At 35.8% G+C, this 24,567-nt stretch overlaps 1 protein-coding gene and 1 long non-coding RNA gene across 5 annotated transcripts in view; one reads left to right on the top strand and one right to left on the bottom strand.

Annotated features, from left to right (window-relative positions):
• Positions 1–6,818, top strand: part of LOC309665776 — a 52,613-nt gene extending 45,795 nt beyond the window's left edge. Inside the window, exon 2 of the long non-coding RNA XR_014266687.1 lies at positions 5,193–6,818. This is a non-coding gene — a long non-coding RNA (uncharacterized lncRNA). The remainder of the gene's footprint in view (positions 1–5,192) is intronic.
• The window catches only part of LOC309665724 (uncharacterized protein), a 608,811-nt gene that overhangs the window by 226,703 nt on the left and 357,541 nt on the right, over positions 1–24,567 (bottom strand). The gene's annotated exons all lie outside the window — the stretch shown is intronic.

The following is a 24,567-nucleotide window of genomic DNA, read 5'->3' as shown; positions in this document are numbered from 1 at the left end:
GTTACAAGAGACACCGCAGAAATACAGAGCATCCTGAGACTACTACAAGCAGCTCTATGCCAATAAAATGGACAACTTGGAAGAAATGGACAAATTCTTAGAAAGGTATAACCTTCCAAGACTGAACCAGGAAGAAATAGAAAATATGAACAGACCAATCACAAGTAATGAAATTGAAACTGATTAAAAATCTTCCAACAAACAGAAGTCCAGGACTAGATGGCTTCACAGGTGAATTCTATCAAACATTTAGAGAAGAGTTAACACCCATCCTTCTTAAGCTCTTCCAAAAAACTGCAGAGGAAGGAACACTCTCAAACTCATTCTATGAGGCCACCATCACCGTGATACCAAAACCAGACAAAGATACTACAAAAAAGGAAAATTACAGACCAATATCACTGATGAATACAGTTGCAAAAATCCTCAACAAAATACTAGCAAACAGAATCCAACAATACATTAAAAGGATCATACACCATGATCAAGTGGGATTTATCCCAGGGATGCAAGGATTCTTCAACATATGCAAATCAATCAATGTGATACAACATATTAACAAATTGAAGAGTAAAAACCATATGATCATCTCAATAGATGCAGAAAAAGCTTTTGACAAAATTCAACACCCATTTATGATAAAAACTCTCCAGAAAGTGGGCATAGAGGGAACTTACCTCAACATAATAAAGGCCATATACAACAAACCCACATCATTCTCAATGGTGAAAAACTGCAAGCATTTCCTCTAAGATCAGGAAAAAGACAAGTATGTCCACTCTCAGCACTATTATTCAACATAATTTTGGAAGTTTTTGCCACAGCAATCAGAGAAGAAAAAGAAATAAAAGGAATAGAAATTTGAAAAGAAGTAAAACTGTCACTGTTTGCAGATGACATGATACTATACATAGACAATCTTAAAGATGCCACCAGAAAACTACTAGAGCTAATCAATGAATTTAGTAAAGTTGCAGGATACAAAATTAATGCACAGAAATCTCTTGCATTCTTATACACTAATGATGAAAAATCTGAAAGAGAAATTAAGGAAACACTTTAATTTTCCATTGCAACAAAAAGAATAAAATACCTAGGAATAAACCTACCTAGGGAGACAGAAGACCTGCATGCTGAAAACTATAAGACACTGATGAAAGAAATTAAAGATGATACCAACAGATGGAGAGATATACCAAGTTCTTGGATTGGAAGAATCAATATTGTGAAAATGACTATACTACCTAAAACAATCTACAGATTCAATGCAATCCCTATCAAATTACTAATGGCATTTTTTACAGAACTAGAACAAACACTCTTAAAATTTGTATGGAGACAGAAAAGGCCCCGAATAGCCAAAGCAGTCTTGAGGGAAAAAAACGGAGTTGGAAGAATCAGACTCCCTGACTTCAGACTATACTAGAAAGCTACAGTAATCAAGACAATATGGTACTGGCACAAAAACAGAGATATAGATTAATGGAACAGGATAGAAAACCCAGAGATAAACCCACGCACCTATGGTCAACTAATCTATGACAAAGGAGGCAAAGATATACAATGGAGAAAAGACAGTCTCTTCAATAGTGGTGCTGGGAAAACTGGACAGCTACATGTAAAAGAATGAAATTAGAACACTCCCTAACACCATACACAAAAATAAACTCAAAATGGATTAGAGACCTAAATGTAAGAGCAGAAACTATAAAACTCTTAGAGGAAAATATAGGAAGAACACTCTTTGACATAAATCACAGCAAGATCTTTTTTGGTCCACCTCCTAGAGTAATGGAAATAAAAACAAAAATAAACAAATGGGACCTACTGAAACTTAAAAGCTTTTGCAAAGCAAAGGAAACGACAAGCAAGACGAAAAGACATCCCTCAGAATGGGAGAAAATATTTGCAAATGAATCAACAGACAAAGGATTAATCTCCAAAATATATAAACAGCTCATGCAGCTCAATATTAAAAAAACAAACAACTTAATCCAAAACTGGACAGAAGACCTAAATAGATATTTCTCCAAAGAAGACATAAAGATGGCCAACAAGCACATGAAAAGCTGCTCAACTTCCTTAATTATTAAAGAAAAGCAAATCAAAACTACAATGAGGTATCACCCCACACCAGTTAGAATGGGCATCATCAGAAAATCTACAGACAACAAATGCTGGAGAGGGTGTGGAGAAAAGGGAACCCTCTTGCACTGTTGGTGGGAATGTAAATTGATACAGCCGCTATGGAGAATAGTATGGAGGTTCCTAAAAAAGCTAAAAATAGAATTACCCTATGACCCAGCAATCCCACTACTGGGCATATACCCTGAGAAAACCATAATTCAAAAAGACACATGCACCCCAATGTTCATTGCAGCACTATTTACAATAGCCAGGTCATGGAAGCAACCTAAATGCCCATCGACAGATGAATGGATAAAGATGTGGTCCATATATACAATGGAATATTACTCAGCCATAAAAAGAAACAAAATTGGGTCATTTGTAGAGACGTGGATGGATCTAGAGACTGTCATACAGAGTGAAGTAAGTCAGAAAGAGAAAAACAAATGTCGTATGTTAACGCATATATGTGGAACCTAGAAAAATGGTATAGATGAACCGGTTTGCAGGGCAGAAATAGAGACACAGATGTAGAGAATAAACGTACACACACCAAGGGGGGAAAGTGGCGGGGGTGGGGGGTGGGGTGGGGGTGGGGGTGTGATGAATTGGGAGATTCGGATTGACATATATACACTAATATGTATAAAATGGATAACTAATAAGAACCTGCTGTATAAAAAAATACATAAAATTAAATTAAAAACAAAAGTGAACTTCTGGTTTCCTTAATATAAAATACTGTTGGTGAGCCAAAGACCCTTATAGTCTAGATTTCTTGTTGTTATAAAAGTAAAGAGACTCCCTATTGATCAGGAGGGACAATGGAACAGTCATGAAATACCTCTTGATGAGATTTCACTAGAAAATACCCACTGAGATATGAAGAACTGCAATACTGTGAAATTCTTTGCCTTAATAGAGATGAACCTTTGAAGATTTGCAAGCATGTTGAGATTTTTCTCGTTTGGAAAAAGATTTAGTTAAGAAGCAAACTTAGATAAGACAGTGTCCTAGCAGAATCAAGATTTTGTAATTCTAAATGCATGCTGCCGATAATATCTGTTTTAGAAATTCACAAATAAAATTTAAAATAATTTACTGTTCTTCTCTGATTTTCCCATGAAAATGACCTAAGAGGTAATCCAATAATAGGATCCAATAAAAATAATGTAATAAAAATGGTCTCCTTTCTCAAGCAAGAAAATGCATCTTTTACTTTAATAAAGAATAAGGATACCAGCCTCTTGGGTTGAGGTTCAACAGATTCTACAGTTAATAGCTTTCAAAAAAGTCAAGTGTCTAAGATTCAGAGGTACAGATGAAGATCTTAGAAATTCTCATATATTTTAAACCTAAGAGGAACTTGTTTCTATAATAAATAAAGATTCATAAGAGAGTTAAGGAGAGTTGACAAAAAATGATCAATGTGAGCACACACATACACATACACAAACAGTATTATTTCCTTACACCAAAAATAGAAAAAAGTACAGAATAAGTGGAAATTAAAATGCATATATATAAAACTTCATTATAAAATTTTAAAGATTCTGTTAGTGACCATACACCATACATAAAAATCAACACCATATGGAATAAAATTTTACATGTCAGAAGTTTGTAAGTCTGGGGACTGCCCTGGCAGTCCAGTGGTTTAGACTCTGCACTTCCACTGCAGGGGGCACAGGTTTGATCCCTGGTGGGAGTACTAAGGTCCCTCATGCCACGTGGTGTGGCCAGAAAAAAAAAAAATTTCTAAGTCTGTTAAACCAGTGATCTATTCATAAAAAGGAAAAGGTACTTGGTTAAATTTTGCTTCAGGCTCCCTACAAAGCCTTCATGATGGCAAACTAAGAAAGAGAGTTACTTTGATCAGTCCATATTCTGAGGTCAATAATTATTGAGGCTTTGATCACACTCTCTGCTTGACTGGGGAAGCCAAGAGCCATTCACAAGTGCACACCATTGACTCACCCTGGTAGACTCTTACTTATTTATCATGGGCTTATCTCTGCATTAAAGCTGTGACTTCCTTCTGGAAAAATTTATGCTTCCTATATTTTGTCTTACCATAACCCAAATAATTTTGTTTATCTTGATAAATGGGAAGATTTTCTTAAGAGTGATTTGGAATTACAATGGTCATTATGGGGAACTTCTGACATGTAAAGAATAATACATTTAAGTGGAACTCTAGGAAAAAAAAGAAACAAAATACCAAATAATCTATGGTTTACTTTCTTTTATGGATATACTAAGGCCTAAAAACAAAATACTGATTCCAAGATAGACACTCTCAACAATTCTTTAGCAAAACCAAAGGGAAAAAAAATGTCCTTCCAAACTTCTAAAGTTTTCCCTCCTTGTATCTCTTTTTCTCTCTAGCCATACTTATCTTTACCCATAAATTATACCACTTCTATTTCTTCTGCTCTTTCCCCAGACCATCTAAATAAATTGCCCTTTCCTCAGGGTATTTCTCAAATCAAAACCACAATGAGATATCACTTCATACCTGTTAGAATGGCCATTATCAAAAAGACAAAAAAATATCAAGAGTTGGCCAGGATGTGGAGAAAAAGGAACCCTTGTGCACTGCTGATGAAAATGTGAATTGATACAGCTATTTCAGAAAACAGTATGGAGGTACCACAAAAAAATTAAAAATAGAACTACCATATGATCTAGCAATACCAAGTCTGAGTACATATTCAAAGTAAATTAAATCAGTATCTCGAAGAGATATCTGTATCTGATGTTCATTGCAGTTTTATTCACAATAGCCAAACTATGGAAATAACCTACTTGGCCATCACAGATGAATGGAAAAAGAAAATGCAATAGTATTCAGCCATAAAAAAGAAGGAAATCCTGACATTTACAACAACATGGATAAACCTGGAGGACATTATGCTGAGTGAAATAAGCCAGAAAGACAAATTATTTCATTTACACGATCTCTCATGATCTCATTTACAATGATACCACGTGACCTCATTTATATGTGGAATCTGAAAAAGTTGAACTCATAGCAACAGAGAGAAGAACGGTAGTTGCCAGAGGCTGGGGAGTGAGGGAAATGGGGAGATGTTGGTCAAAGGATACAAAGTTCAGTTACTTGAATTTTGCTAAGAAAATAAGTCATAAGTGATCTCACCACACACACACACACATACACACACACAAATGGTAACTATGTGAGGTGGTAATCATTTCAACAATGTATATCAAAAACTTAGCTGTTTCCAGAAATTTATGAGCAGCAAAATCTATAAATATAGGCAAAATAATTAGAGTAAACCTCTATGTGTCCGGATTTATTCTTCAAAACTTCTGCCTAAAGTTTTTCAATACTGTTCTTAAGCTGAAGTCAAAGAAGTTATAACCCGTTTAATGAACAATGAACTAATCACCTTTTTATCCAGCCCCAGCAATGCACCAATTTTACCCATTAAAAAGCCCAGTAGTCAGGATCTAAATTTTTTCCAAATTCAGTGAGTAATTCATAAAATACTAACTCTTTGTTTCCCTGTAGTACCTAGCACATATTCTCCTCAGTCTCATCTGAGGGCAAATTCTTTACAGTAATATATGTGTACTCAGCTTTATTTAGTGTCCAAATTGATAAAAAATACTCAATATTTATTTTCCTTCTCCTGGGAAAATCAATAATTCACCTGGACAGTTATATAATGAGAGATTTACTGAAGATTTGTCCTACTTCTCCTAGTCCTGAAAGAAGATCTTAAGAATATACAGATCCTTTGTGGACTCACTCCAGTCCAATAAATAGCTGACTTTTCTTTAGCAGATGTTCCCTTAATATGGCAGACTCTAAAACTGACTCTCCATCTACTCATTGAGTTAGTTAAGGGACACAAAGTTTCTAAGAAAAAATTCCTCTGCAAAACAATAGTTCATTCTAGGCCATGATGTAGTATCAGCTGAAAGAAGGACATTATCAAAGAGAAGATCACAAATTATCTTAAATTTTCCAAGATGATCAACTAAAAGACAATTAAAGAAATTTCTTGTATTAAACAGATACTGTAGATTATAGGTACCCAAATTTTCCAAAATAGGAATGCTCTTTTATAATGTGACTAAATCAAACATCTCAGAACCACTTTCATGGGTCACAGAAACTGAAAAAGTCTAAAAGTAAGCTCAAAATATCTCTTCAACAACTACCTATGTGGGTCTACCAAATCTTTACAAACCTTTCTTTTTGTATGCACGTAAAAGGATAGGCCATGCTCTAGGGAATTAACTCAACAACATGGCACACATCAAAGGGCCCACTTAATGGCTTATTGTTCTTGTCACAACGAATCTGTAGCTTTGGTAAATTAGAAAAACTATTCAGCTTTAAAACTTACATCCACACAAAAATCTGTACATGGATGTTTACAGCAGCTTTATTCATAATTGCCAAAACTTGGAGGCAACCAAGATGTCTTTCTGTAGGTAAATGGATAAATAAGCTGTCATACATCTAAACAATGGAATATTATTCACTGCTAGAAAGAAATGAGCTATCAAACCATGAGAAAACATGGCTTACCTTAAATGCGTATTACTAAGTGAAAGAAGCCAATCTGAAAAGTCTACATACTGTTTGATTTCAACTATATTACATTCTGGAAAAGGCAAAACTATGAAGATAGTAAAAAAAAAAGAAAGAAAAATCAGTGGTTGCCAGGGGGTTGGAGGCAAGGGAAGGATGAATAGCTGGAGCACAGAGGATTTTAGGGCAGTGAAAATACCCTGTATGATACCATAATGACGTATACATGTAATTATACGTTTGTCCAAACCCATAGAATGTACAACACCAAGAGTAAACCATAATGTAAACTATGGACTTCGGGTGATTATGATGTGTCAATGTAGGTTCATCAACTATAACAAATGTACCACTCTGGCAGGGGATGCTGATAATGGGGGATGCTGTGCATGCGTGGGGTCAGGGGATTTATGGGATGTCTATGTACCCTTCCCTCAATTTTGCTGTGAACTACAACTGTTCTAAAAAAGTAAAATCTTAATTTTAAAAAACCTATTCAGTTTCCATGTTAAAACCACCTTTGAACTTGACGGCATCATATGCATACAATATCTACTGCTAACTGAAATTATTCAAAAATGTTCTGTTTAAATATGATATCTGATTAAATATAAAATATTTATATTTCTCTTTCTCATATTAAACATACATCTATACTTTCATTCAATTCAGCAAGTTTAACATCCTTATCTGATGGAGAATCTAATAACTATGTTTAAGAGTTATCCACTTTCAGAACATATCATTTAGACATTCTCATACAAAAACTTACTTAATATTGTGTACTGATGTGTCTCATCTCGCAAATGAAAAGAGAAAATATAAAGTGGTTATTGAATAACTACCCCAGATTCCCTTGTAGACTCCTGCTTCTTATGTAAAGAAATTAACTCAAATAGCTAAACTTATGGCCCTTTGTGGGGTATGTCAATGTGATTAATATAAAAGGTTAAATATAATCACAGAAAGCTGATAGGTTTTTATAGTTCATAACTTTGAAATCAACTATGGAAACAGAGAAGAGTCTTAACCTCCTCAGGTACTCCGATCAAAACTGGACAACAAATATATGAATTGCCTGGTACTTTATGCTACCTGATGAAATTATGGTTATAAAGGTAGAGACCTACCATAAATGACATAAAAAGTGCATCTAGAGGAAATGGTTATGCAGGCCATTATGCTAAGCCAGTTATGCTGACTAAAGCCCTGTGCAAAGACCTCTTGTAAAGTGAAAAGAAAAATCCATGGAGAAGTTTAAAAATTCCATACATTAATACACAGAATTTGGCTACAAGTTTTGAAATGAAATACTGAGAATGACTGTGTTGTAAGACAAGTTATAGCAAAGCTAGGATGGCTGAATAGTGGCATAAGATAACCTCAAATGGACACTTGCTGAAATACTTAATGAGATAACCCATGATAAACGGAACAAATTGTCCACAATATTAATCAAACACTGTTGGACAAACTTTTCTTACTATCAGAGGATATATCCAGTTCATGCCTTATCTATAGCCAACATAATCCTTGAAAAAGGTAAATGTTGGACATAGACGAGAACTATGTTCTGACTCCATTGAACATCTCCAAATATATTTTTTACAATTGTCGTCCCCTATGGAATATGAAAATATTCTAGTGATAGTATATACTTATCTGGATGCATAGTCTTCAAGCCCCAAGTGCTACCACTATTACCTCATTTCCTATCACTTCTAAATTGTCTCAGACTTTTAGAATTTTGCATGACATACATCATACCTACCACAGTGGGAACCACAGCAGTTCTAAGACCCAAGTGTGACTCAATTACCTCCTTAAGCCCCAAAATTTCCTAGCACCCCTGAGGATGTATGTAACACAATCCAAACATGAAACATGAGCACCCTAAGAGAACTTTAACCAGGGAGAGGCAGAAAAAGCTGGCAGATAGATTGCTTTCCCTCCCTGCCCTTCATGAAGCATTTTAAGACTTACTTCCTCAAACGGACTATTACAAAATGCAGGGATTACAAATAGCCTCCCCAGATATATCATGTATGACCTAGCCACCAGCTATGCATTCTTTTGAAGTTGTGGTTCCATAATACATCATCTTTGTTTGATTTTCCTCCATTCCTGTTTTACTTTCTTTCTCCTCACTTTTGATCACAATGAAAGCCTTCACCTGCAATTAATTATGATAATGTGCAGGTAGAATGCAAGGAATTGGATGATCAAGTGATGCTGTTCGATTAGTATGAGGTAGTGATAATTATATGGAATTTGGCATTTGGTGGCCTCATTGAATAGCATGGGAAGTCTTGCAAAAAAGAAAATGATGGGCTCAAGGTAGCTATCTGCCAACAAATGTCATACTATGTAACCAGACTGTTCTAACAGTAGCTTTGAAGAAGACTTTTTTCAGCCACAGGGCACACTGTCAAAAATTTATGTGATTATAAGGGATGCACTACTGCAAAGGAAAATGGTATGTAATGATTGAGACAGATTAATTCCAAATGGCACTGATGCCATTTTCCAGGGTAAGTAGAAAAATAAATACCGAAGATATTTTAAGGAATTGATGTCACCATAAAAATTTATCACCATGGATATCAGTTCATAATGGGGACACAAGGAGAACAGGTAATTAATTTATAGACCTACTCTGCGGTTATCTATTCAGGCTCCACCTTTATAACTGGGATGATATACTTAGCTGCTAACAAAAAGGCTCACATTTGGTTCCGTGATCTGAAGTATAAGGGCCATTTTACGGAAAAGGCTATACTGTAACCCCTCACCACTGGCCAAGACAGTAAATTAGAAGACATATCCTGAGAGGAATGATGGTGATCAATGCCACCACCAAAGACTTAAGTGTAACAGGTATAGTAAGTTCCATCCTATCTCCATTCAGTTCATCTGTGTTGCCTTGGCAAAACCAGGTAAATCATCAATGATAAAGGTTGACTTCAGTAAAATTAATCAGCTCATAGTCCAAACTGAAGTTGCCATGCCATATGTTGTATCTTTATAGGACCTTATCAACATAGACTCTGTCACATTGTATACAGTTATATTTTGAAAGGCATTTTTTCTCAATCTTAAAAAGTAGAGAGAATCAAAAATCCCAGTCTTGCCTCAAAACTATACTAACTCTTACAATCTTTGTCAGAATACAGTCCTCAAGAATTTTGGTCATCTTGACATTCCAGTGAAAAATCACCCTGGTCTACAGTATTGCGTCATTATGCTAATGAAACCATGCAAAGCTTCATAAGCACTCTAGATACTCTAATAAAATATATGCATGACAGATGTTGTAGTATAAACCTTCTAGAATTCAGGGAACTGCTACAATGTTTAAGTTTTTGCAATATATTCCACCTAGCAGTGGGCATTGATTTGTCATTTCTAGACTTATTTCATACTGCAAATACTGCTTTCCATGCTTGCAATGACTTTGATAGCATCAGTATCCAAAGGCTTAGAGACTATTAATTCATTGATATATATCATAATATTTCCTTGCACTAGGAGACATATTTTATGGCAACGGAGATGCAAAAGATGATGCAGGATTCACCATTCTGACAACATACCCCATTCACCCAGAAACAGGCAGCCTGATAATATAGTTAAATGGCCTGTTGAAAGGTCATCCAGGGTGCCAGCTCAGGGACAACACTTTGAGGATTTGAATGCTTCCTGCTGGGTACAGTGCATGTATAGACTGAACCAATGGCCAGTATATAGGGTTGTGTCCCAACAACTACAATCTATGGGTCTAGCAAGTATAGATGGAAATAAGATTGGCTCCTTTCACTGTCACCACCAAGTGATCTACTTGATGAATTTTTCCTTTGTATTCCTAAAACCTTAAACCTCTCAACCTAGAGACCCTAGTTCCTAGGGGTAAACACTTCTGTCAGGGAACACAGCAAAGTTTCCACCAAAATAAAAGCTGCAGCAGACATGTGGCCACCTGTGCCTTCATGCCAGTGTACCAGTGGGCAAAGAAAAAAAAAATGCTGTAAAGATGAAGCAATCATGAGGATCCAGGTTTGCTACTAAATCATGGGGGAAAGGAGGAGTATTTCTTGAACCCAGGTTATTCATTGGGTATCTCCAATGCTTCCATGCCAAGTGATAATGGTGAGTGGACATTTAAAGTAAACATGGTTTCAAAAAGACAAGGAAATTAAGAGCTCAGGTATCTTGGAGAAGAAAGTCTGAGTGATACTATCAGTAAAATCACTCAGACCAGGCAAATGGTGGTAAGAGAAATCTAGAATGGGTGATTAAGGAAAGTGATTACAAGTATCAATTATAGTTATCTGTTATAGCACAACAAACAATTTCCAAAACTTTGTAACTTAGAAACATAAATGTTACTAAGCCATATCATTTTGTGGGTCAGGAATTTGGGAAGGGCTTGCTTAGGCAGCTCATCTCTGCTCCCCACAGCAGCAACTAAAGAAGCCTGATGGGGATGGAGGATCTGTGCACAGCATAGACCACTCACAGTGCTGGCAAGTTATTGCTGGTTGTTGGCTGGGAGGAAGTTGGAGCTGGCTGTTTCCTGGGCACTCATAAAGGCTCTTCAGCTGGTGCTTCAGTTCTGCTCCACAGGGGCCTCTCCACTGGGCTTCTTGGGCTTCCTCACCACATGCAGCTGTGTTTCAAGAGGGAGTGTTCCAAGAGATAAAGATGGAGGCTGCAAGTCTTTTTCTGACCTAGACTCAAAAGTCCCAGGAAGTCAATTCTTCCACATTATATTAGTCAAGAGAATCACTAAGACAAGACCAGATTCAACAAGAGGGCAATGGGACTCCACCTCTCAATGAGTGGAGGAACAAAGGATCTGTGTGGTTGTCTTCAATCTCAGGTCTCAAGATCAGTTACAACAATAGAAATTGTGGGTTGATGTGCTAATCCTCTTTAAGCCTTTTTTAGGAGTTAGTTTCTGCTTCTTCCCAGATATTTTAGTCCGACCTATTCTTCTAGGACTTGCCAAACTACTTGTTTTCTGATCAGAATAGTCCCTGTGGAAGATCAGACCATTTCTTAGGTTACAAACCTCTGGCCACTGTGGCAGGCACATTCACTTCATCTTCTCACGCTTCAGTTGTCTCAGTTGTCCTGAAAGGCGGGAACTGGGTTTGAACTTAATCTGGGTTGCCACCTTTCATGGCAGAATCCCCAGAAGCTCTAACTTCTAATCCCAACCTGATTGGTCCCCAAAAGGTTCTAGCTTCTCATGGGTTGAATTTTTTAATAATAACTTAATTGAGATATAGTGCACATGCCATAAAATTTACCCATTTACTGTGTACAATTCAGTGGCTTTTAGTATATTCACAGAGTTGCACAACTATCACCTCTCTCTAATTTTAGAACATTCTCATCAGCCATGGTTTGAATTTTGATCTATGAAAAATAAACTAAGAAGCAGCCAGGAAATAAATTGCTCACCTTCCACACTGTGACGGACTGTCATGATATGCAGTGGTTCCATATGGTCTCTCTAGACATGTCCAGCTTGACAAAACAACCAGCTGTGATTTCTTGCAACAACTCAGGAATAGGACATCTTATATTTAATTCTCATCCTATCTCCTTAACTTGTCCTTTCCAATGCTCTTAACCTTCTGGGACCAAAATACCCAATAAAGTATGAACATGTAAGCTCTGCGCAGGCTCTGTTTTCTAGAGTATGGGTAAAATGCATGGCATTCAATGATCTCCACATTCTGACTTCCATTATATCTCCCTCCAAACACACGACATGCTATTCTTTACTCCAATTCCTTCAGACTTTTTCCAAGAAGTCCACTCCTTTTCCTATGCTATTCCTTCAGTCTACAATATACAATGTACTTTCCTAATTACTCACCCCTAAAAATCTTGTTTTTTTAAGGGCCAGAGAAAAATACCTATGGATGTTTTAATCACTCTTTCCTCTCACTGTCTTCCACTTACACTTCTAGTGAAGTATTTGCTGCATCTTGCCTTGAATCATAGTCAAATTTTCTCACCTGTCCTTATCACCAGCCAAATATTAAGATCATTTGGAAGTAGGTTCCTTGTTTATTCTCTTTTGACTTTGTATCCCCCAAATGCCCTGGCACAATGCCCTGCACATAATAGGGGATCAACAAATGTTGAATTAAATATTAAGTACCATAGCAGGAAAAACAGTATTGCAAATTGATACACTGGTATTAATTTCAAATGAGGTTAGCACAGCTTTTAACCAGCTTATATGCCCTGAGGGTTTCATGACACAAAACCTTTTAAATTTTCAAAGCATATTTTCCAGAAGATCGGAATTATTTCATTGTATTTCTCTTAGCATGAAGAAAAATCACAATGAAATTGGAAAGAGCCATCTATACATTTAATTTTGTCCTAAGTAGAACTGCTTAAAAATTATCTATCTTTCAGGAAACATTTTTGAATGTATCTCGAAGAAAAGTAAGGAACATGGGCATTTAATAAACCAGACAGAAATTCATGCTGCCAGGGAAATATTACAGTTTACCCAGAATATTTTACTATTCTCATAAAATTGAGAATCCTTTCCCATAAGAATATTGTTAGGTGTTAGCTAATAATGAATTTTAATCAAACCCTAACAAAAAATTCTGAAGCTTTTATTGCCTTGTAGGTTTCCTGCTTTCTAATATTAAACAGACACTTGAGACGGGTTGGTTCTGCAGCAAACTTGGGCTTGGCCATAAATAGCTGTGGGCTAGTACATTATTAAATAGTGTTGTGCTAATTGCATTACACCTGGAAAAGAAAACATAATGTTTAGTGGAATTTACTCATGTGCTTCATTTTAATTTCCAGGACACCAAAGCAAGCTCAAGTTATTACATTATACTAATAATTAAATGGTGGCTCAGTTAAATGATAGCAAACAGTTGATGATGACACTGTGTCATCAGTCTCTGCCTCCTCCACATGACAAAATTCTACTAACCTGCTACTTAGGAAACTCATGTTGAGATGGTAATAAATGGTTTTCCCTCTTAGCAATTAGAATCAAACCACCCAAGCAATTGATGTGGAGGCTCAAATAACTGAAAGAATGGAGAATCCGAGATCAACTCCACATCTTTCAGATATTTCAGACACTGGTCAGGAGTCTACCTTAAGAATGTTTTACTTCTCATTCTTAATTTAAAACCAAAGATATCCAGGGGAGAACCAAAACAGTGTTTCAATATAGAGAAAATCAGAATATCAGATAAATTTACAACTGCTAGAGAGGCATTAGCTGATCTCAAGATAGGTGGAAATGTAATTTTAGAGCACATCATGTGTCCATTAGTGTTACAAATGGTCAGTCCTTCTTTTGGGAAGGCTTGCAAACTGCAGATGAGTTCTCTTGAATCTGGGACATTTTCTATGGACTCAGCTTTCAGAATTTCAGACTGGATTCAACTTTTACATGTTATTTATGACAAAACACTATGATGTTGATGCAAAGATTGGGATCCCCACTGATAAAAATTGCTAAACATGTAATATTTAGGTCCATTTCCCATTCCTGGCACACTTCTTTTCCTTTTTTGAAATCTATATATCTTTCTACCTTCATTCTACTCTGATGCCCAGGCCACCTCTACCTATGTCCAATAGATTTTATTCTGAGAATAATATGAATGTGAGTTCCATGAGAGCAGGGATCTTTGTTTTATTCAGTGATAAATACCAAGTATATAATACAGTTCCTGGAACATAGTTGGTGATCAATAAATATTTGCTGAAGGAAAGATGGAAAAATAGAAGGATGAAAGGAAGAAATGCATAATGGAGAAAGTTTTATCATCCTATTAGTTACTTTTCTTCGTGTACCTGTAGTGTCTCTTTAACAGCAATATATCAGAAAGAGAAGTTAACATTAACTTATTTTAAATTTAGATACTAAAAGATAATCTTGACAACATGGCAGTTAAACAGAACTTGGGGAATGTTTAATATTTCTTAGGGTTATTTTCATCTCTTTCTTTCTGTTACCTGTAAAGATTCACACGGGAACTAAAACTATGTCTAACCAACATTAGTGAGAATATGAAGACATTCTTGCTTGGGTCTTCCTTTTGGAAAGGAACATGGAGCCAGGTTAGTATTCCAGCTAAATAAAGAAACTGTAGCAGATCCGGCTTTTACCATATACCATCACGTGGTGAAGCATGTCCAAGTAGACTCACTAGGTAAGAGGGTTTTATTACATCTGGTGCATTAATCCAATGGGTGACTTAAATATCACTTTAAGACATAAGAAACAAAACCAGACTTCAGCTACATGCCAATTCTTCAGCTCTGTTTGGCAGAACACTTTTAAAAATGATGCCACACTTGCTGTGTGAACATATTATTCCCCTGGAACACAAATTAATTTCTTATTAACATCACGTTCACAAGAATTTCAAGGCATATCTTATGGGGGAAAAAGCACAAATGAATGTTTAACTGGGATCAGCCAAAAATGGAGAGAAAAGTAAAGAAATGGTGAGTTTTAAATAAAGTTTTAAAATAAGATCGCCATAAAATTCATTTCTATTTATCAATTAAATAAAATATGAAAATTTTATCAAAAAGATTGCAGTGAACAAATGTTAAAATAAATGGCTCTAAATCACTGGCTTTAAATGTGTTCTTTTTAGAGGTCAGCAACCCATAGTTCAAGGGTCAAAGCAGCATACAGTATAAAAGCAGTAGAAGGTTACAGTACATAACCTATAGTACACAAGGGCATGGTACCCCCATTCAGAGTATCTGGTCTAGAACCAGCTCCCCCATTTTCTGACTGCATGACCTTGACCAACTTTTCTGCCCTAATTTCCACATGCTGCACAATAGAAAGAGGAATACGTTTCTCTCTCAGATGTGAATCTGTATCTCTCAGGACTAAATACATGTAAAGCACTTAGAACAGTGCCTGGCACACAGTAGTAGTTCACAACCACCAGAGCATGGCTCCCAGACTGAAGGGAAGTCAAACTGGAAGTAATGAGACCACATGGAAGTTCACTGCATAATCTTGGCAGTGAATGACCATAACAATCACCACGTGAATGGAGAAGAGAAGATTGGTTTAAGAGCTACTTAGGAGTTTGACTCTGTAGGACTGTTGGGAATGAGAGATGAGATAAAATGATAAAGAATGATTCTTAGATTCCTATCTTGGACAACTGGGCTGATGATTAGCACCAGTTGCATGTACCTGAATACTGTAAGAGGGGCTGAAGAAAGATAGTAAATTTTGAGGTATGTTGAGTCTGTAATGCACATAAGACTTACAAGTAATGATGTCCAGGAGCAGTTGTTTTATGTACATAGATCTCAAAAGATAGTTCTGGGCCAGAGATATAAATTTGGAATCATGAACGTATAAGTAATAAGTTAACCCATGATGTGTGTGGGATTCCTGAGACCAAAAAGAGGAAAGAATGGAAGATTTATTCGGTCATGATAAGAGTTTAGACAGGAACATAAAATGAGACATAATTTCAACTAAAGATCTGAAAGAGGGTTTGATTAGCAGTGCCAAAATATCAGTATGGTCAAGTAAAATAAGACCTTAAGTCCATTCCTGTCCTCTTTCCTGGGCATATTTCCTCATTTCCAATTATAAGCTGTACCTTTCTACCTAAATGTCCCACTGGAATCACAAGCACTCATCTCTCTAAAGGAGCTCCATAAGTACAGTCTTCATACCACTGTTGTAGCCCTTATCACACTTTATTCTTGATATTGTTTATATTTCTGTTGCCTCAACTAGAATATAAACCCCTTAAGGGCAGCATCTTTTCTTTTTAAACATTTTTCTTTCTATCATTTTTTAAATCTCTATGCACTGAACTTAGCACAATGACAGGCATATAGTATGCATGCAATAAATGTCAACAGAACAAATGAATCCTAATCTTTACTTCCCAATCAATGACTTCCCCATGTCCATCAATGACTCTGGCATCATCTCAGACCTTTAGAGGTATTTTCATCTCTTTATGTACTCATTATTTCTCATATCCAAATCTTTTGCTACGCCACACTGATTTCATCTTTGCAATATGCTTCATGCCCATCTTTTCATCTGCAATTACACTATCACCATTTTATTTGAAGTCATCATTACCCCAAGCTTCCTAACTATTTTTTCCCTCCTTTTCTACCTATACTCATATCAGTGCCATTAGTGACCTAAAGTAGTTTTGATCATGTCACTCCCTAAACTTTCAAAATCTACACAGTACATTTTTTAAAACTTCTAAAATGCTTAGAAAGTTCAAAACCTAACCCCGTGTATATCAATCTACCTTTCAAGGCTTTCCTCCCACTGATTCCCTAGAAAATTTTGTAGTCTTTCTTAATATGTACTATTACCCAAATATGCCTTTGTAATTTCCAGTCCTTCCATGTTTGTTCATAAGATTCACATGACCTAAAATATTTTCCTTTTTTCTTAGTATTTCAACCAATTAAAATCTATACTAGTGTATTTTCAAGAACCATTTAAAATTTCACTTCCTTTTTGAGGCATGTTTGGATCACTCTACCAAACTTTCAGATAATCTCTCTCTAAAGTTTTATCCTTCTCCACATTAGTGCCTTCAGAATCTCTCTTTAACTACATGGTTTCTCAGCACCTAGACATATCATTTTCAGTATCTAAAGCATTATTTTATCTTCTGTGCCATCTTCCACTTCCTCCTCTCTTCTCTTTCTTCATTATCAGCAAGCCAGAAATCTAGATTTCTCCCTTGCTCTCAACATCCAAGTTGATCTAAAAGCCCTACGCATTATCCCCTCCAAATAACTCAAATCCATGCTCTCTTGACTATCCCCACAACCACTCCCTTAGTGCAGGCTTTAGTCATCTCCAACCTGGATTATCTAATTACACACTTTCAGTGACTGCTCACTGATCACAGAATGAAGTCCAAACATCTTTAAAATAGAACTTTTCCACCACCTGTCTTACCTCCACATGCATCCCATCTTCAGATCCTATATTCAGACAAGCTGAACTACATTCTATTCACCAAACATAACCAAGCTTCTTCGTGGCTCCGCGTTATTTCCTGTGTGACAAATATTCTTCCCTCTTCCATATCTCCCACTTTCTTTATCCCTACTCATATTCCTTACACCCACCTTAAATGTCATCTACTTACAAAAGCCTTTCCCCTTTCCAGGCAGAAACATTTTACTTCTTTTTCTGTCACAGACTTTTATTCATGTCCCTAGCATTTTACTTTCTATGCTACAGTGCAATTGTGTATTTACACATCTATCTTCTGCATTAAAATGAATACTCTTTTGAGGTCAGACGCCTTCAAAATACCCTCACTGGCATTTCCCCATTATTAATACAATTCATGACATACAGTAAGCACTCAATGAGCATTTGTTAATTCAAAGGCTGGGAATAACCTTGAGTTAGTCTTGCAGCTTTCTGGACCATCCCCAAAAGATTATCAGTTCATTCATTAATATTTGAAGATAATTATATTATAAAGTCTATCATATATTTATTTATGTCAGGAAGGTTTTTCTCCTAAAAAAACTCTAATAATCTTATCCTTCATAAAAAACAAGAAACAAACAAAAAAAACAACTTTAATCCTACTCCTCTAGATTAAAAATACCAGTTCCTCTCCCTTCCTTAAAAGTATTTTTCATTCCTACATGTGTTCCTTCTCTTTCCTACATTCCTTCAGCTCACTCCTATTCCTGGAGTCAATACCAAGTTTAAAACAAACACTAGGGCTTCCCTGGTGGCACAGTGGTTAAAATCTGCCAGCCAATGCAGGGGACACGGGTTCGAGCCCTGGTCCAGGAAGATCCCACATGCCGCGGAGCAACTAAGCCGGTGCGCCACAACTACTGAGCCTGTGCTCTAGAGCCTGCGAGCCACAACTACTGAGCTCGTGTGCCACAACTACTGAAGCCCGCGTGCCTAGAGCCCGTGCTCCACAACAAGAGAAGCCACCGCAATGAGAAGCCTGTGCACCACAACCAAGAGTAGCCCCCACTCTCCGCAACTAGAGAAAGCCCGTGCGTATCAACAAAGACCCAGCACAGCCAAAAATAAATAAATAAATTAAATAAATTTATTTAAAAAAAAACAAAAAACAAATACTAGATATTGTTAAGTTGGCTGTGTACCAATTTTTACTTAGAGTTAATGAACACCAGATAAATTTAACATAACATATTATAGAAAACAAAAAATAATTCAGGCTAAATTTTTATTATACTTTTTAAAAGAATAAATTACAATTCCTCATCATTTTGATTCTAACAGCATATATAATTACAAGCTTTATTAAAATATGCAATTTAAAAGTATTCTTCTCATAGATTTATTCATGAGGAACTATATAGACAAATTTCCTATTAAATCCAGATTGAGATTTATATATTTTGGTCCAAGGGACTACAATATATTCTGTAATTAATTAGACTGATCTGTGTAAAGTATCTTTTGGTGACTACATCTAAAAAGTATAAAATCTCAAAGATCACTCAAGAAGATACAGAAGCTGAATTTCTCACTAGCAAATCATCTCAAGATTTCTTCACTAATTCATTTTTCCATTCATCAGACATTTGTTATGCAATTACTTTATGTCATTTCCTATATTTAAAACTGGTGATATAAATACAAATAAGATGCATAAAAATAAGCACATGATGGAATAATGATGAAGCTTATATGATATGACTGGAAACTGCAGAAAAGTTTACAGAAAGTAAACATTCCAATCCATTTTAAAGAATGACTGGGAATTTGCCTTATAAAATGAACTCTAAGTGTTTATTTAATGGTAAAATTTTATGACACAATTGCTCTCTGAGTGAGAACAACATCCCTCAGAGCACTAGATCTTGTCCTCTAGGCAAAGCAAGGAGAAGCATATTGCAGACTGACACTAGATTTCCTTTTATAGCTTATCTTCCTTCCACTAGTATGTTCATGTTGTTTAAAGCAATGTCCCATTGAACCCATCTATTTCATTAAGGCAATTGACAATTTCTGAAAGAAATGATTGTCCCCCCGCAGTGTATGGTTACCCCAATCTACTAAAAATTTTTTCAAATTTATCATGTTAAGCATTAAAATAGAGCAGATATGTTTTATGATATCAATTAATATGCTCAGTTACTATAATTAACATTTGATAAGACCATAACCCCTGAACACAAAAAAACACAACTACACAAAAACTTCATACTGTTCTATCACCATTAATAGAAAACTTTGCTTTCCATTTTTAAATTATGTTTAATAAAGAAAATGACTGAATTCATCAATGGGTGCTATGTCCACAAAAGGGCAAATGTAATCTAAGGGAAGGTGACAGTTTTATTGTTAGTCTTTTCCAATAAATTCAAAATACATGCATGGAGTTTCAATGGTAATTCCATCTTATTGAATCAAAACAATTAAAGAGTCATGAAATGGAGAAAGAGCTGAGCATTCAAATGTAAATAAGAAAATTAAGATTTTTTCACCATTGTAGGTCTCAGATCTAATATTCTTGAGGACCACTTTGCTCAGCGTATAACGCCAATTTTTAAAGTTCAAATTCGTTATACAAATTAGACAGGCGTTTATCAATGATGTAGTTGAGATCTCAATTTCCAAGTAATGTATTAAATTGTTAAGTTTTGAAATATAGAAAACTATAGAAATATAACTTGGATAACTCAGAATGTTAGGAGATGAATTACTTCCCACAACCTAGTAAGTACAATAGAAGTGAGAGAAGGGCAAATGAGCATGGGATGGGGCCAGCTAAGTGAGTGTCAAAAAGGTATTAATTCAATGACTAAAAAGAATGACTTCTCTTCATCTGTTATCTTTTCTGCTTTTAAGGTTTGGTTCTTAAGAAATTGTCACCATTCATGGCTGATGCATAACAGAAAGAAAGAATAAGGCAGGAGAGAGTTTGCAGAATGAGGCTTTGTGATATGATCAGAGCCCAAATTTTAACAAAATGACTGATAAGTCTGGTCTAAAAGAAGAACCAATCCCACCTCTATAAGACAATGATTAACTTTCAAACTTTTAAAAGCCAGCAAACTATATGATTTGCTATATACATCACCTCAATAATTCTGCCAAAACTCTTCACACATCTCCCTTAAATATGAAAGAAAAGTTAATTGGCTACAAACAGATGATCCTGCTTTTTCTTATTTATTGACTAATGATTTGGAAAAATAGGAAAAACACATGACAGTATGTTTACTTCTGCTTACCTTCCTTTTCTATTGCTGATCCTGTAACATGAAATCAGCATTCTTTTTTTTTTAAACATCTTTATTGGAGTATAATTGCTTTACAATGGTGTGTTAGTTTCTGCTTTATAACAAAGTGAATCAGTTATACATATACATAGGTCCCCATACCTCTTCCCTCTTTCATCTCCCTCCCTCCCACCCTCCTTACCCCACCCCTCTAGATGAAATCAGCATTCTTAAAGAGATGCATCTCTTTCAATCGGTGTAGAAGAATTTTTTAGTCATGCATACATATGTTGGCCACATCTAATTACGGAAAATGTTTGTCGCTGTATGCAAACAACTTCGAAAATTGTCACCCACACTTGGGATAATGACAATAATAATGGTTGTAACATATTAGTTCCTTGCTAATTCAATATACTAGTAATTTCTTAAAGAATTAAGTGTCCTATTTTCTAGGAGGCCTTTGCTCTGATGTAAGCATCAAATAAAATAAAATACTTATTTGCCTTTTAACCGCTTTAGGAACAAGACTGTAAAGAGCTAATTTTGTGTAAATACTGTGAAGTCTTAAGAGAATTTTTTCAAGGACAATTAATGTGCTTAAAGTTCTCTGGTAGCAAAATATAAATTTTTATAATAATATTTATTTTTATATTCCACTTAATTGGTTTATTATGCCAAACTATAACATTACATTGAAGTCCCAAGAACTGCCAATATTCCATGCTTAACTGACTCAGACAAAAAGTTCATGATTTTGCACACTTTATTTTATATTCTCTACTTCCTGAATTTATGTCTTTGTTTTGAAAAGACACCCAATCCATTGAAAAAATTAAGTTTAAACATTTTTCTGTAATGTGTAAAATCAAAAATGATACTTACTTAGGCTGAGAAAAGGACATAATAAATCTCTGTGCCTGATTATGAGATTCTAATCTGTACTACAACACTTCATTTCAGTGCTTCTTTGAAATCCAACAGCATTCTTCATCAACATATCACCAAAAAACTTAATATTATTTAAAGCAAACAAACTAAGACTTTAAAGTTTTGAAACTGTGTTATGTCTACTTTAAAACTGTATTATGATGTTGATTTGAAGAAAGCTAAGTTCTATTTGCTGTGGGGGTAATATTTACCCTGTAGTGACAGCAGTTTAAATTTCAATCAATTTTAACCTCTAGAAATGACTTATATTGACTGGGCTTAGATACCATCATACTTACAACCAATTCAGTTACATTTTGTCATATTGGAATCAACTGGATGATTCTAAAACTGAATTAGGTCCATTCAGACCTATAGCTAAAATACTATTGTTTATACCACTTATATTTGTAATATGTGTCAAGTACACCACAACAGAATTTGCAAAAGGTAAACATTTTGAGACAAGAATTTTTAACCTAAAAAAGTAGGATTGATTCCAATATAGTATTATTTTCAATCAAAGGGTTTTTGTTACATTATTCATATAGAAAACTCATAAATTACCTTTCTAGAATTTAACAGAAAACAAAGAGAATGTACATTGTCTACTAGGATAGGGTTTTAATAGCTCAAAATAAATTCTGCAAATAATTTTTTAAATCCCCAAACATCAGAATCTGGATTGAATGTCATAATTATATGTCCCTTAAATTTAGTCTGCAAATTAAAAGTTTACCCAAAACTAAGGCAGAACAATAAAATCACATGTAGCTAATGACAACTTACAAAGGTTAATTTTCCTAGATTCCTTTGGGAAATATGGGACATTCTGGGCTATTGTTAGAACAATTTGTGTCTGTGCTTTTGAGGTCTCTAGAAGAATATATGAGGAGCAATTTGGTGTTATGCTAAGTCCCAGAACATACTGAAGTGAAGATGTTTCCAAAGGAAAGGAAGACTTGAAGCTATAATGCAGTGTGACGGATAAGGGTAGAATGAGAAGCGAAGAAAGGTGTCTTGGAGTTGAGGGTAGGAATAAGGTAGCCTTGAAAAGAATGTCAACCAGGAGCTAATAGAGACTTACACTATTAGAAACAGCAAAACTGACATATGAGAAACAGTAAAATGTTAGGCAGGGTTCAATCAGTGCAACACATACCTTAAAAGGGCTTTGAATAAGAGGGTGTCTCCAGAGATGTCTCTGAAAGTGCCATGTGTCCCTAGGATGAACATGTGTCCTGATTTGTCCTGGACCATTTCCATTTATACCCTTTTCTCAGCATAACTAATAAAAGCATTCCCATTTGCTCTTCAGTATGTTTCCTGGTCTGGATAATTAAATTATATGGTTAGTTTTGGGTGAAAAGCAAACCCTGAGAGTATGATTTGTATGCTAAGTGATTCATTAAGGAAAGGCTCCCAGAGGAAACGGGTAAGGGGATGAGAAAAGCAGAACAGGAAAGGGGAAGAAGCCAAGGAGAATATGAGTTCATGCAAAGTCCTACTGAAGGAGGCTTTAGCTTGATCCCTCAACAGATGTTTGGAGCATAAATTACACCTCAGAGTTAATCCCATCCTGAGGAGAGGGAGCTGGGTTTTCATTATCCTGTACCCTAGTCATCGGCAAAGGGTGTTCCTAGGTGCTTCCAGCTCTGTGTAGGATTCGGGGAGGTGGCTCCAACGGCTGAGGACAGTCCCCCAAGAAAAAGCAGTTGTGAGTGGCAGTCTTGGGTATGGAAGGGCACAGAGAGATAAATTAGAGATAAGGGATCTGGTCAAAGCACCAACAGCAATCACTACAGTCACCCTGTGTGGCAGCCTCTAGAGGGCTCAAGAGACTCACTGACCCATTCTGCATAGACTTTATTAAATTGGGTTCCGTGGATGATTCAGGTGAGTCTGTCACATCTCAGGAAATTGTATGATTGATTTTTCATATCGGTATATATATATGCATATTCCTAGAGAGAGAATAATAGCTTTCTTCGGATTATTAAAAAAAGTCCATGATCCAAATGAGATTATGTAGACTTCACAGGAGAAACTTCAAGAAACCTAGTGTTTTGTGTAATCCATATACGTGTTTTAGGTAAAGAGATAACTGGTCCAATTCCCCCAATAACCTCATGTGGGTAAAATAGATTTTTAAATTTTTTGTATATTCTCCTTCAGAAGTAAGAAATAAATAAGCCCGGGAATCCAATGAGGTTGGTTGCAAACTCAGACTCACTAGGTGGCCTTAAGTCAGCTAGTGATGCTGAATTTTAATCCTTCTGAAGAAGGATTTATCTGGGCAAATAAGTGTTACCAAAAAAAAAACTGTCATTTTTTTCCCCTTGCCAACCTATCAGTGGACTCCAGATTTAATCAAAAATTGATCAATAAAATTGTCAGAAGAACCTTTGTGAGGTTGTAGGAAATATGGAATAAGCTACTTTCGCAAGTGAGCTAACAAACTTTTCCATTTTCCTTGCTATCAGGACAACTACATGTTGGATACTCTCTTGAACACAGTCGTGCAACACAGCTCCTAACTAGGCCAATAATGAATAATTTATTACTTTTCTTCTCACGTACTGATCACCACTTTCAGCACCAGTACTGCTGATACCTCCTAATTCTTACTTGCCTCACGACACCTTAAAAGTGTGATGTTAGTGTTTGTTCATTTA

This window comes from Balaenoptera physalus (genome assembly GCF_965194825.1).
Source record: "Balaenoptera physalus genome assembly, chromosome: 8".
In the NCBI taxonomy this organism is placed as follows: Eukaryota; Metazoa; Chordata; class Mammalia; order Artiodactyla; family Balaenopteridae; genus Balaenoptera; species Balaenoptera physalus.
The sequence above is the reverse complement of the archived record's forward strand: the minus strand, read 5'-3'. Positions and strand labels throughout refer to the sequence as shown.